We start from the raw sequence: 16,148 nt of genomic DNA, 5'->3' as shown, positions 1-16,148 counted from the left end.
CATTGTCTAGCTTCAAAAAGACCCCTCGTCTTTTCAGTAGGACACTATAAACTGATTTCAACAGACCAAAAACAAGATGTGACAAGCAGGTTGACAGAGGCCCTCCACTAATTTCCGCTATTTTCAAAGAGGCACATTTCAATGGAAACAGCTCAGCAAAATGGGTCACTATGGTTGAGGTCATGTCAGCCCACATATAGAAACTCAGTAAAGGGAAAAATAAGCAACCATTGATTTCCAGTGAAAGCATTAAGAGTCTGGGGGAAAGTAGCCAAAATGAGGCACCAGCTGCTCTCTGCTGGAAGTCCTTTGTGGAGGCGTAAGCAGACTGAGCAAAAGCAAATGAAATGTGTAGGACTTAAAAAGCAAAGTGACACAGGAATCAGCAAATGAGAGGTAACAGTGATTACTTTGGCCATTTACCAAGTCTTTGATTTAACAGGTTTCTATTTACTGTACATGAATCTTCTTTTCATCTGTACGTTTTATCAATATGTTTTCTGCAATTATCATTAATTAATTACCATCAAAACAATGCATAAGACAGGAAGGAGATCAGATTTTTATTGCAGGATTGTAGCATTTAGAGCCTCATTTTCAAATACACAAAAAGCACTTTTCGCTGTGTGATTTGAAATGAAAAAGAATTGGTATAAAATGAATGAAATAAATAAATTAAAAAGATTAATTATTTTCTAACTAATAAATTCATTTATTTTGTAAACAGCCAGTCTCCTCTTAGCTTTAATTGTTAATTCAGAGAAGTATCATGGTCTAAAAAAGGTTTACACTTGATTCCTGATTCTGTTGTTTTTTTTTTGCTCTTAGCTTCTGTGTTATAAATTATGCTTTGTTTAATTCTTAGGATACAAATTATTGCCTGCCCATTCAATTACTAAAACATGGTTAAACATTTTGGAAAAACTAATTGAAATTGCTGCAGGGGAATCCACTGGGAATACAGCCAACATTCAGACCAAAGGAAATGAGCTTGGTGGTCTTTGTTTGAATTGTGACAAGACAGAATGACAGTGACTGCTAAGCATTGCACTGGAATGAAGGCTGTAATGTCACTTTTCCCATGGGAGGCCCTTTTCCCTGATCAAGATGAGGTCATTATTGGTTAAACATGCTTCTCAAGGGCATTAAAATGCTTTCCTACAAAGGAATGCCAAGCACATTTAGGGCAGACTCTAGCATAGAAACAATGCCGGCCTGATTTGCTGTTTTAAATACAATCTAATGTAAATGCATTTCATTTTTATAAACAATTCATTTAATGGCATAACCTGTTATTAACTAGTAATGTTGCATTGAATCTTTTCCATTCACGGTTTTTAGAGAATTAAAATACTGTATAAAAGGCATGCAATATATGGTATGTACGGTATATACTGTGTGTATAAATATATATATTACACATGCACATGAACTTTAATGGCATCCCAGTCATAGTCTATAGGGATCAATATTGAGTTGGCCAACCCTTGTAGCTAAAATAGCTTCAACTCTTCTGGAAAGGCAGTCCACAAAGTTTAGGAGTGTATCTATGGGAATGTTTGACCATTCTTTCAGAAGCCCATTAGTGCTAAAAGGAGGGCGTACAGGATGCCGAGGATGGGTCCTGGACAGGTGGTATGTGTCATCCATATTTGAGCTATGGTCCCTTTGAGGGAAATATTTGATCTGCTCAGGGGTCTCACCCGTGCAGATTGAGAGGTTCCTGGACAGTCAAATATTAAGAGGACTGACTTGCAGTTTTCTCTGTATTAAAAATTGCCTGTTCGGGACACAGAATTTTGGAGGTTCAGAGAGATATTCGGATGGGAAAGAACCTCCACCCCTGATTACAGGGACTCTGGTCCCACGAGGGTTAAGCAGCTGCCACATAGCAGCACTTGAGAGAGGAAGCTCTTAGTGCAGGGTGTGGAGTAGTAGTAGTTTGGGAGAGGAGACTTGTCTGAGTGCTGCATGTGTGATTAAAGCTTTGCAGTGGCAGTGTGCGGCCAGACAAAGGGACACTGTAGCTGAACCTGGTAGATAACAGTGGGGTGATGGCAGGGTGTGCTAAAGGTAGGCACTGTAATCCCTGGCTTGCTCTTACAACTTTTATTTGTTTCTTTCTGGGTGCTGTGCATGTGTTATGCTGTGGGAGACATTACAGATTGTAATGATTGGCTAAAGAAAAATACTGACATGACTATATTGTGTTGAATAGTGTGCATAAATTAAAGGACCATACTGTATTTCACATTCAAAACACGACTTTATTGAGATACAAAACTCAGTACAAAACAGAGTAATTATTCCAATAGTTGAGACCAAAGTATCTTTCAATTTAGTAAAGTAACATTGTGTAGTTATGTCGGTCATAAACCTATGTGTAGACAACCAGATATTATAAAACATGGTATAGAAAAAAAGTGAGCAAGTCAAATTGTGATGCAACTCAAGAGTTGCCTCAAAGGCATGTGGCAGGTTGCTCCAGCTATCTGTACCACATCTTACTGTATTTAGCGGGGCATCTTCTGTGTACATAGATCCATTTTTTGTATGGAAGGGTGGAATTCACCTCTCAGTGGGGTTGCCTGCATCCAGTTTTGTGCAATCACTTTGCAAGCTATAAATAAAGTTTCATGCAAAAATATGTTTAAAAATGTGTCCATGCCAGGCTCCAGGAAGAGACCGATCAAGCATAACTTTGAGTCTAGGGTCAGGGGAGAGCCCATATGATCACATAGAAACTGGTCCAAAAGGTCTGTGCCACAGGACAGGACCATATGACATGTTATAAAAAAAAAGGGCATGAAGAGCTATAAGAATGTTAGTAGTGAGAGACAAAGACTTGGCGGTCAAACCCTAACTGTCCATCACATTAAAGACGGTGCCACTATAAGACCATAAAAACAGAACAAAAGATTATAGCTCACACATACAAAAATGCCATTAAAATCCTACAAGGCTATTTAAAGCACCTGAACATAATAAGCAAATTAAGCAAATATGGGTATTTGGTCACACCATATGGCCATACAGTGCTTAAACCCGCTACTGCCTACTTACAAACGGAGGGAGACAACAGGAAGTAAGAGGAAATCTACCCCTAGGAAGGGAAATTCACTCCTGTAAGAGTTATCATGGGGAAAAGATGTCTCCACTGAAGGTTTGTCACCAATCCTTGGTTCTACAACAACCAAAAATATTCAAAATCCAATTGTCATAGGGACAGAAAGTGAGGTGATGTTTTCTGAACAAGGGCACAAACAGCAAAACAAACATTACAGGGTTGTTAACCCTGCCCTATGCTATGCAAAAAATGGAAAAATAATTTTTTGGGCTGGAACTACACTTACAAAATTTACCTGTTCGAACTTGCAAACAAATTCAACTGAATAACAAACCTTTTTATACAAACAGAATAAAAAATTATAGTGCACACATACTAAAATCCTACAAGGCTATTTAAAGCACTGAAGACGAGGTACTTTTACGCAGTAGTGGGCTTAAAGAGGTCATAAAGTTTTTTGTTTTTTTTAAATAACAAACATGATATACTTACATCCTCTGTGCAAGGGTTTTGCACAGAGTGGCCCAGATTCTCCTTTTCTGGGGTCCTCCAGTGGTACTCCACATTCCAAATGGTACCGAGTCCTGCTGCTGCGTCCATTGACACAGACACCAGGAATTGGCCCCACCCCTCGGCTCCCATGTCACTGGATTTGATTGACAGCAGCGGGAGCCAATAGCTGATGCTGCTGGTATCATCTATCCAATGAGGACCTGGGACCGCGGCTGGAGCTGCTGGGCTTGTCGCTGGTTCAGGTCAGTAAAAGAAGGGGCTCTGGGGGCAGCTGCACTACAGAAGGTTCTTATACACCATTTCCTCTCACTCTGCCTCTTCCACAGTTCCTAAATCATGATCCCACTTAGCTTTAGCTCAGTAGGCAAACTTAGTCACAGAGGGAGTTAGCAAGATATTATACAACGTGGAGATGGGGTCAGAGCCCAGAATCACCAGAGAGACGTATTAAGGGATTGCATCTGGAAACTGAGCTTGCACTGCATGTCATAACTGTATGTATTGAATAAGCATACAATTAGAGAAAGAGAACTCAGCTTGTAGTTTAGTAAAGGTTTTATTACCATTGGCTTTAAACACTTGGTGTAAATAAAGGATACCCTGCAAAGTTCACAATATTGGGTCTGGGATGAGTAGTAGTTCCGGTAAGTGATAATTAAAACAGAGTGGGATGTGGCTGTAGAAGGAGGTGTTACCAAGCCTAAATAAGGCTAATTCCCAAATGCGTTGGTGATGTATTATATTATCATGTATGTATCATATGTATATATATTATCATGGGTGTGTGGGGAATTGATACCTCTGGCTCGTAGTAGAATCAACTGTATATGTGTGTGGGCTGGATCGAAGGGTAAAGGGGCATATTTAAATATAAACAAAACCTCATACCCCAAAAAAATCTCCTTAAGGCACCCCTCATGCTACCTTAAAAAAATGCAACAAGCAGCAGCCTGTAAAAGAATAGAACTACTTGGTAGAAAGAGAAAAAAATACTTGCCTTTTTAATTTCAATCAGTTTTTATTAAATTTTTTCACATAAAACAGAATACAAAACCTATTGCGGATATAACAAGCGGTGTCCCCTGCCAATAGTATAAAACCAATCTGGTTCATATCTTGAAAAATATAACCAATCTGAATGTCACTTAGTTCAGTACTCTGTACTCAGAGGTCCCCTCAGAGACACTAGACTAAATGGTACCAGTTACATTCTAGTCCTTAATATGCTTGTCAACAAATAAAATTAACATTTATGAAGAGAAGAGTAAATAACATAGAACATGAAAAGAAAAATGGTCGAGTAACAGTTAACCAATTCTAATGATAGAGTTTCCAGTTTGAAGATTTTATATACCAACTCCCATCCCAACTGATCTCAGTTCCTACTTATCGGGAGTATGTAACCCCCTGTATTGCGAATACCACGTCTTTCAGGGACTCCAGAGTTCACTGATTGTCAGGTATTTACTAAATGCAAATTGTACCTCATATGTACCATATGTGTTTATTATTTGAAGTATTTCTGCTAGTTTAGGAGGTGTTTTGTCTCTCCAATGTCTGACTATTGTAAGTCGGGCTGCTAGGAGGATATGAGAAATTATTGTTCTAATTCTTGTTGGGATTATCTCTTGAAAGAAGTGCCATATCTTGGGAAGGCCTGAGTTTTATTCCTGTGACCAATTATGTTAAATATTTTAATCCAGTAGGTTTGGATACATGGACAGAGCCACAGTATGTGTGGTAGAGTCCTCACTTATCCGCATTCCCTCCAGCATCTCGAGGATCATCCAGGAGTTAATTTTGATAATCGGTATGAGGTGAGGTACCATCTCAATAGAATTTTTTGGTGCAGTTCCCATAGGTTGACACTTCTTGTAGATGCAAATGTCATACTGAGTGCTTTCTCACATTGACTCACATTATATTCCCTGCTCAAGTCTTTTTCCCAGGCCTGGATGTTAGGTGTTTTACTAAATATTTGTTTGTTCTGAAGGCGATTATATATTAGTGATATACCTTTAGTTTTGGCGGTGTTGGTCATATTGAATAAGACTAACTGCCAGGGTAAGTATGTGATTAGTTTGTTATTATGTTTCAGTAGGTGGGATATTTGGACATATTTATAGAGTTCTCATTGAGGGATGGAGTATTCCAGTTGTAATGATCAAAACATTTTGAGTGCTGGGCCTTCAAATAGGTCTTCCAAGAGGAGAGTTCTAGAAGTGCTCCAGTTGTTTAAGGATATATCGGGAATTAGGAGTGATAGCGCTGTTATTGGGATTTTAAGGGGTGTAAGTGTACCTTTGGGAAACTTGGATTTTTGCAGATATTTCCAAGCCTCTATGGAAGCCTGTACTGTGGGCGCTATTGTGGCAAGGGCGGATGAGCGGAAGGTGCTGGTTATAAGATTATATTTTTTGTCACTACCTTCTCAATGCAACATCAGAAGGTTAAACAACTGATCCGCAGACACTGGCATATCCTGACCGGTGATCAAATTCTGGGAACTGTTTTACCTGAAGTCCCTAGGGTTATCTTCAAAGGGGCCTCCACTTTAGGCAGTAAGATTGCCCCCAGTGTGCAGAACCCTCCTGAAAAAAACAGATGTTTTTTCCAGAACCTTAAAGGGTTTTACAGGTGTAAGAACTGTCAAGTTTGTTCCCACAATGTAAACAAAAACTCCAAAATTCTCGATTTTGTTTCCACCAGTACTCAGAAGAGATATACAGTTGAGCCGTTTATCACCTGCTCCTCGGAAGCAGTTGTATATCTCATTCAATGTCCTTGTGGACTTCAATATATAGGGAGAACTAAGCGAGCCCTAAAAGTCAGATTGAATGAACACATTGCCAACATTAAACAGGGTTTCGACAAGCACCCCCTATCAAGGCATTATGATGAGAAACATGGTAGAGATCCGTCCAACACGCTGTACATGGGGATTGATAAGTACAAACCGCACTGGAGGGGTGGGGCCTTGGTGAGAGAGATCTCACGGTTAGAAATGTCTTGGATACACAAGCTGAAAACCTATGCACCCTTCGGCATGAATATAGATACCGATGTGAATGCGTTTATAAATAACGCTTAATGTGTATTGCAATGAGGATTTTTCTTTTAGATTTCATTTTTAATTTAATCAGATTTTATGTAACTTTCCCTTTACTTGGGTTTATGCGTTTTTTTATGTATTTTATATGTGATTAAATCTGTGCACATTCCACCCATTATGAGGGTGTATGAGAGCTTCTCACATCTGAGTTTAGTATTCTAAACTGTAAAGTGTATAGCCTGGTGGAATGTGTATATGGAATATTAGATTCACAATTTATATGCTTGTTTTGGGGACTGTATCTAATTTGACCACTATTAATATTAGCAATGGAACGAGTCCCCTCCTCCCTTTTGCTTTGTCTTTGGGTGTTTTAGCATATGGACACCAGAGGTCCTGTCTTTTTAACAGTCAGGGATAGGTCTGTACCAGTCAGGTGGCCGATTGGTGTTCGCCCTATTCTCTTTTCGTTATTGAGGGAGGAGTTTCGTGCGTTGCTCCACTCACATAGTTGTAACGAGGTTTGGTTATAGTGGGGCGCGCGTGCGTGCGGGCGCTCCGCCGCTACTTCGTTCACATAGTTGAAGCGAGGCTTGGCGGCAGTAGGGCGCACGTACGTACGATCGCTCCACCTACTCAGTGAGAGCGAGGCTTGGCCTAGGTGAAGCGCTCGCACTTCCGTGGTGGGCGGAGATGTAGTGCGCTCACCCAATCGCGCTATAGGAGTGGGTGGGATCGGGTTGTTCATTCACTGAAGAGGGACGGGTGACGGCGCTGATGCGCGTCACTTCTGTCGCTCCGACCCCCGACCCCACACTTCATTGGTGCTGATATGGAGGCTTGGCTTTGCCTCGTGAATTACGGAGCTTAGTTGCCCCGTTTTAAGTATATTTGTACCCTCACCCCAGGACGATGTGAACTTTTCACGAAACGCGTTGGGTGGCGTGACACGCTTTTTGCCTCTTTAGAAATTGTAATAGAAGAGGATATCGTTTGGAGTTTGCGATCGGCCGACACTTTTCCATTGATGATATGCCCTGTGTCCATTTACGCGTGCACTTCTTTTTATGTTTATTTTATAATAAATGGTTTTACACTATTTGGAGTGTCTTTTCCTTCTTACGGTGGACCATCTTTCCTCTTGGTTGGAATACATTTGAGTTCGGCTCCCGAAGTTTTTGGCCCTTTGATGATCCGAGTCTGACGCATACTCTGACCTGATCTTTAAGATACGCACTCCTCACTGGGGTATCTGGTAAGGAGCTACTGTTATCTACACGGTGGTGGTGTACTTCATTTTCTGTTTCACGTTTACACTTGGTTTAGAATTTGGACAAGTCACCGTGGATACATGGTGGTTTTGAATTCATTCACCAGGACTTTATAATGTTGTTATATCAGCTGTTTATGTAACTTTTTTCAGCTTTTTTGTATGTTTTTTCTTGGAGCACCAGAACTATTGAGATTATACTATTTTAATAGGGCTTGTTCACACTAACTGGTGTTATTACACATATATTTTTATTGCACTGTATTAGTATATGCTGTTAATGTATTACTACACAATGTGTTACTACACATATATCTTTATTACACTGTATTAGTATATGCTGTTAATGTATTTAGTTTCATGTTAAATTTCATGCAACATTGAGCACCCTTGTTCTTCACTGTTGGGTTATTTACACCTTAATATCAAACATTAGGGATTGCGCAGTTCCTTTTCTCTCTTTTTTCTAATTTACATATATATAGTATTTTTTGGTATATATTTTGAATTGCCGCATCACACAACCTTCTGGTTTTTTCACTGTAGCGCAGATTTCCTTTTCTTTTTCCTAGTTTGTTTTCCAAAAATAATTTCTGCTGCTTCAGTAATCAGGTTCAGTCCTGCATCATGGACATCTTTGAATTTAGAACTAATAGGGTGATAGACACCTTTGGAGTATTCGATTCCTCACCTGGTTCTGTGGGCACGGACATTAAAGGTCTGTTTACTAGACTAAAGAATCTCACTACCTCTGAGATTCATGCTCAATGGGACATAGCTTTTTTTGAGACATATCTCAAGGAAAATATGGTCCCTAGGAGCCTTAGGTGGGAATTGAGCCCACATAGGGAGGAACCCAACTTGGAGGGTTGGTTAAAATTTTTTAATGATTCAGGGCTTTGTTTATTGCGATTTCTGGCCCAGAGAAAGAGTGAGAAATTAGCCCGCCTGGATGAAGAAATCAAATCTATCAAGGAATCATTATTACCTTTAAGTACGAGCGAAGAATATAAGGAATATTCTAAGAACCTCCTTAAGACTCTTGAGAAAGAGGATAAAGATCAGAAATTAAAAAAGAAAAAAAAGTATATCAGGGACAAGGAGGATTACCATTGTGGCATGGTTTTTCTGTGGCAGAAAAAACTGGCCATGGAGAAGGAACAGATGGATACTTCCCCCCAGGATGTCCCTAATAATATCCAGAGGGGCCTCTCTGATGATGCCTTAAGGGGGAATATAGTTCATTACCCCACGGATTGGTTGCAGGGACCAGCTGATATGCCAAACAATCAAACTAACTCTGGTAGATTGTTATGGCAACCATCAGGGGGCACTCCCCTATGGTCATCCCCAAGACTCTTGGGAGGACCTTTGGGGAGGGGACCCAATAATGCCAAAAAAAATAAAAATAAGAATAAGAACTATAAGGGTTCCTATCAAATTAATAATCGGAGACCCACTCCGAGTCAGGGACCGGGTAATTATGGAACTTGGGGTTCCATTCAGGGTTTTGACCAGGAGAGATCGGTCTATTCAAATGGAAGAAACCCGACCTATGAAGTCCTGACTCGGAATCGGTTCTTTCCATTGTCCGATTTTGAAGACCCCAATAGAGGGAGATTGAATGAGGACAATTTTCAACAAGTACCCTATCCAAACAGGCCTCGTGAGGTGAATTATGGTATAGGATCCACACCCCCCCAGTTCAATCATGACCCCAGGAATAACCGTAGGTGGGATTTTCCCAGGGACAACAGAGGCTTGAAAAGGCCTATAGAACCAAGAGGGGAGTCAGAGGGGGGAGGCGCGTACAATCAATTAAAGCGAAGAAGGCCCTAGGTGAGGGCATCTTTAATCTCAGCACGCAAGTACTTTCTGATTCCGAAAAACGACTTCTGGATAAAGGTCTGAAATTTGCTCCACCTAGGAGTATTAGCAAGTTTCAGACCTACATGGACGTGCACAAGTTTGTACGCAGACTCAACATTAAAAGGTACATGTTGGGTAACCCCATTCGAGAGATGAATGGACCTAGTTCAACTTTTCAACACTCTGGCCTCGCCAATGCTTCACTCTTCAATCCCCCTGGGACATTGGCACCTAACATCAAAGTTTTTAAGGACATGGTGTTAAAAGATCTTGAAAAGATGGAGGTGAGGAAATCTAAATTACGGGGCGATTTACAAAAGGGTTTAGATAGCCTTTGTAATAATAAGTCCCTTGTTATTAGACCTGCGGATAAAGGGGGAGGGATTGCCGTCCTCGATAGAAGTGATTATTTGAAAGAATTACATCAGATCACTGACGATAGGGAGACCTATACCGTACTCAACAGGGATCCAGTGAACAAATATAAAAAAGTACTAATTGGAATAGTCGATGAGGGCTTCCGTAAGGGGATCCTCACGGAGAAAGAGAAGCTTTTCCTAGTACTTATAGCTCCGAGGACACCAGTCATTTACTATCTCCCCAAACTGCATAAGCGTACTACTTGCCCCCCTGGACGCCCAATAGTCAGTGGCATTGACTCGGTGACGTCCAGGGTGGGCAAGTATATAGATTATTTTCTCCAACCCCTTGTGCGAAAGATCCCATCATATGTGAGGGATACTAAGCAAATTCTTAATATGTTGGGCATTATTAAACCAAAACAGGGCTTGTGGCTTGTGACGGCTGATGTCATGTCGCTATACACTATTATCCCTCATGACCTAGGTTTTGAAGCTGTCAGATATTATTTGGAACGAGACTCCACTCTGACTCAGACTCAGATTGATTTTATTTTGGAGCTTTTAGAATTTGCTGCAAGGCACAATTATTTCTGGTTCGATAACCAGTTTTTCCGTCAGGACAAAGGAGTTGCCATGGGGGCTAAGTATGCCCCCAGTCTGGCCAATCTGTTCATGGCCAAGTGGGAGGAGGACGTGGTCGATGCTCCCAGAAGGTCGGAGATAGTGCTTTGGGCACGATATATCGACAACGTCCTCCTCCTATGGGATGGCGATGAACATGATCTCCGTGGATATATGGAAGAGTTGAATAATAATACCAGAGGCATCAAATTCAACTATGAAGCCAGCCAGGAAGGGGTGAACTTCTTAGATTTAAATATCAGGGTGGATAGAGATAACTTCATCACCTCCACCTTTTTCAAGTCCACGGACAGGAATTCCTATATCCCTTTAGGAAGTTGTCATCAGGATTCCTGGTTAAAATCGGTTCCTTTGGGGCAATATTTACGCCTAAGGAGAAACTGTACGGACATTTCCATGTTCGATGAACAAGCCAGAATTTTGTCTCAACGGTTTCGTGATAAGGGTTATGCAGTGGACCTACTAACTGAGGCGTATCTTAAAGCACGTAATAGAGAGAGATCAAGTTTGTTAGTGGAAAGGGAGGATAATAAAGATAAGCATCAGATGATTCTTCCCTTTGTCACTACCTTCTCAATGCAACATCAGAAGGTTAAACAACTGATCCGCAGACCCTGGCATATCCTGACCGGTGATCAAATTCTGGGAACTGTTTTACCTGAAGTCCCTAGGGTTATCTTCAAAGGGACCTCCACTTTAGGCAGTAAGATTGCCCCCAGTGTGCAGAACCCTCCTGAAAAAAACAGATGTTTTTTCCAGAACCTTAAAGGGTTTTACAGGTGTAAGAACTGTCAAGTTTGTTCCCACAATGTAAACAAAAACTCCAAAATTCTCGATTTTGTTTCCACCAGTACTCAGAAGAGATATACAGTTGAGCCGTTTATCACCTGCTCCTCGGAAGCAGTTGTATATCTCATTCAATGTCCTTGTGGACTTCAATATATAGGGAGAACTAAGCGAGCCCTAAAAGTCAGATTGAATGAACACATTGCCAACATTAAACGGGGTTTCGAAAAGCACCCCCTATCAAGGCATTATGATGAGAAACATGGTAGAGATCCGTCCAACACGCTGTACATGGGGATTGATAAGTACAAACCGCACTGGAGGGGTGGGGCCTTGGTGAGAGAGATCTCACGGTTAGAAATGTCTTGGATACACAAGCTGAAAACCTATGCACCCTTCGGCATGAATATAGATACCGATGTGAATGCGTTTATAAATAACGCTTAATGTGTATTGCAATGAGGATTTTTCTTTTAGATTTCATTTTTAATTTAATCAGATTTTATGTAACTTTCCCTTTACTTGGGTTTATGCGTTTTTTATGTATTTTATATGTGATTAAATCTGTGCACATTCCACCCATTATGAGGGTGTATGAGAGCTTCTCACATCTGGGTTTAGTATTCTAAACTGTAAAGTGTATAGCCTGGTGGAATGTGTATATGGATTTAACATGGAATATTAGATTCACAATTTATATGCTTTTTTTGGGGACTGTATCTAATTTGACCACTATTAATATTAGCAATGGAACGAGTCCCCTCCTCCCTTTGCTTTGTCTTTGGGTGTTTTAGCATATGGACACCAGAGGTCCTGTCTTTTTAACAGTCAGGGATAGGTCTGTACCAGTCAGGTGGCCGATTGGTGTTCGCCCTATTCTCTTTTCGTTATTGAGGGAGGAGTTTCGTGCGTTGCTCCACTCACATAGTTGTAACGAGGTTTGGTTATAGTGGGGCGCGCGTGCGTGCGGGCGCTCCGCCGCTACTTCGTTCACATAGTTGAAGCGAGGCTTGGCGGCAGTAGGGCGCACGTACGTACGATCGCTCCACCTACTCAGTGAGAGCGAGGCTTGGCCTAGGTGAAGCGCTCGCACTTCCGTGGTGGGCGGAGATGTAGTGCGCTCACCCAATCGCGCTATAGGAGGGGGTGGGATCGGGTCGTTCATTCACTGAAGAGGGACGGGTGACGGCGCTGATGCGCGTCACTTCCGTCGCTCCGACCCCCGACCCCGCACTTCATTGGTGCTGATATGGAGGCTTGGCTTTGCCTCGTGAATTACGGAGCTTAGTTGCCCCGTTTTAAGTATATTTAGTTAGTTAGTGGCTTTACCACAGGTATGTGATTTTCGTTTTTATTATTATTTTTTCGTTCCCTAATTCGTGGTGCATTAGGGTAGTTTTTAATATAATTAATGACCTATATGCGTCACTTCCGGTCTACACCCGGAAGTGCGGCTAAGTGGTCCAATGGAGGAGGTGACTCGGGACATTATCCACTATAAATCTGGGGCATTTTGGCGTGTCACCCACACCCCAGGACGACGTGAACTTTTCACGAAACGCGTTGGGTGGCGTGACACGCTTTTTGCCTCATCAGAAATTGTAATAGAAGAGGATATCGTTTGGAGTTTGCGATCGGCCGACGCTTTTCCATTGATGATATGCCCTGTGTCCATTTACGCTTGTAAGTGCACTTCTTTTTATGTTTATTTTATAATAAATGGTTTTACACTATTTGGAGTGTCTTTTCCTTCTTACGGTGGACCATCTTTCCTCTTGGTTGGAATACATTTGAGTTCGGCTTCCGAAGTTTTTGGCCCTTTGATGATCCGAGTTTGACGCATACTCTGACCTGATCTTTAAGATACGCACTCCTTACTGGGGTATCTGGTAAGGAGCCACTGTTATCTACACGGTGGTGGTGTACTTCATTTTCTGTTTCACGTTTACACTTGGTTTAGAATTTGGACAAGTCACCGTGGATACATGGTGGTTTTGAATTCATTCACCAGGACTTTATAATGTTGTTATATCAGCTTTTTATGTAACTTTTTTCAGCTTTTTTGTATGTTTTTTCTTGGAGCACCAGAACTATTGAGATTATAGTATTTTAATAGGGCTTGTTTACACTAACTGGTGTTATTACACATATATTTTTATTGCACTGTATTAGTATATGCTGTTAATGTATTACTACACAATGTGTTACTACACATATATCTTTATTACACTGTATTAGTATATGCTGTTAATGTATTTAGTTTCAATGTTGGGGTTCATGTTAAATTTCATGCAACATTGAGCACCCTTGTTCTTCACTGTTGGGTTATTTACACCTTAATATCAAACATTAGGGATTGCGCAGTTCCTTTTCTCTCTTTTTTCTAATAAGATTATATTAGTTACGCCTGGTGTTGTTCAGTTTCAGCCCTTAATATGGTGTGGTGTGTCGTAAACCATCCCTTTAGTTGAGATAGTATGGTAGCTGCGTAATAGACTTTAATGTGTGTGTAACCTATACCTCCCGCCTTTTTAGCCCGGATGAGCCTGCTAAAAGTGCAGTGTGCTCTTTTTCCCCTCCATAGATATCTGTTTATCAATGATTGTGTCTGTGAGAAAAAAGAATTTGGGACTGGAATGGGCAGTGTTCTAAATAAGTATAGAAGCTGTGGGAGAATTTGCATTTTAAATGCAGCCAGCCTACCTGTCCAGGATAATTCAAGTTTCCCTAAATTATCCACCTTGATACATATGGAGTGAAAGAAGGTTAGATAGTTTTCCTTGACAAGATCGGTTGTTTGGGGGGTAAGAGTGATACCCAGATATGTTATACCCTTGTCTTTTCCAAGTATAGGGAAATGTATAGGGAAATGTTTTGTTAATACCATTCTTTTCTTTCTTTTTTGATAGTCCTAGCAAATATGATTTAGATTCATTAACTTTATAATAGGATATTGAGTTAAACAATTGCAATGCTTGATGTACTGAATCCAGGGAAGATGAGACATTGGTGAGCATCAAGATTATGTCATCAGCGAATAAGCTGATAGTATGCATCATGCCTGTTGGCAAATGTATGCGGCCATGGGCTCCGTGAGCAGTTTAAAAATCAGTGGAGATGATGGACACCCCTGACGAGTACCATTTGTTATTGTGAAGGGGGTTGAAAGCAAGCCCAATATATATACCTGGGCTGAAGGGTTGGTGTATAATGCCATAATAGCCTGATAGATTTGACCCTCAAAGCCACAACCCCACAGGACCTGTGCAAGGTTTTCCCAGTGTATGCAATAGAACGTCTTCTCTGCATCCAAGGCTAGGAGCAGAGAAGGCGTTCTGGATCTGTTGGCTAGAGGGATAATGTTAATCGGGTGTCTGGTAGCGTCGGCTGTTTGGTGGCCTTTTGTGAATCCAGATTGATCTGGATGTATAAGAAATGGCAGTAAATTCACCAGCCTGTCTGCTATCATTTTAGCATATATCTTCAGGCAATGAAATGGGTTAAAAATTTTGGGATGTGTTGGGTTCCTTCCCTGGCTTTGGTAGTGCAACAATCATAGCCTGAAACATTTCAGAGGGAAAGGAGGAGGAGGAAACGGCATGGTTGTATATTTCAGTTACTAAAGCATTTTTGAATGTTTTAAAATATTCCCCAGTAAAACCGTCTGGACCAGGTAATTTATTATTGGGTAGTGAGTCTATAGTTTCTAGCGCAGTAAATGGAGTGTTTAGAGTATTTAATTGTTCTTCCATAAGGTGCGGGAGTTTGATTGATTTAGGAAATGTGGAAATCGTAAAGGGTGTGGATTGGGCGGTATGTGGGTCTTGTTTCAAGTTGTACAATGAGCCATAGTAGGTGCTAAAAGCATCTGCAATGGCCTGGGGATGTAGTTTTTGGACATTGGATGGAAGATATATGGTATTTTGGTTTTCTTTCTATGCCCTCTGAGTCGGGCTGCAAGTAGCTTCCCTGCTTTATTGCCATTGGCATAGTAGGACACTTTTAGCCTCCTAGTGGCTTTTTCAAAATCTTGTATTAGTATTAATCTGAGATCATATCTGAGTTTGGTTAGCTGTTCAGATGTAACAGGGGTTGCATTAATTTTCTTTTGAGCTTCTAAGGATTGAATCTTAGAAGAAAGTTCTTGTATTTGCCGCCCCCTCTTTCTCTTAGCCCTTGCTCCCAATTTGATAAGTAAGCCACACATAAATGCTTTGTGGGCATTCCAGGCTACAAAGGAATCAGTAACTTTTTATTGAGTTAAAAAAATTCAACCAGTTCTTTTGCTAGTTCAGACCTGGTAGGATCTGCCTGGATCAACCATGGGTTTGATCTCCATATAAATTTGGGGTTGACAGTAGAAGTGTCACCCACCTTTAGCATCACCGAAGCGTGATCCCACCAGGCAATGTTGTTGATTTTGGATGCTTTGATTTTTGTTAGTAGCCATTGTCTGCTAAAAAAAGATTCAGTCTTGGGTAAACTCTGTGACTTGTGGAAAAGAAGGAGTAGTCTCTTTTAGAAGCATTTAGGCACCTCCATGCATCATAAAGATCATAAATCAAGAGCAAAGGTTGTAGGGAATTT

Source organism: Lithobates pipiens, unplaced genomic scaffold (genome assembly GCF_037356315.1).
Source record: "Lithobates pipiens isolate NorthernLeopardFrog02 unplaced genomic scaffold, aLitPip1_a1.2 Scaffold_3, whole genome shotgun sequence".
NCBI lineage: Eukaryota > Metazoa > Chordata > Amphibia > Anura > Ranidae > Lithobates > Lithobates pipiens.
The sequence above is the reverse complement of the archived record's forward strand: the minus strand, read 5'-3'. Positions refer to the sequence as shown.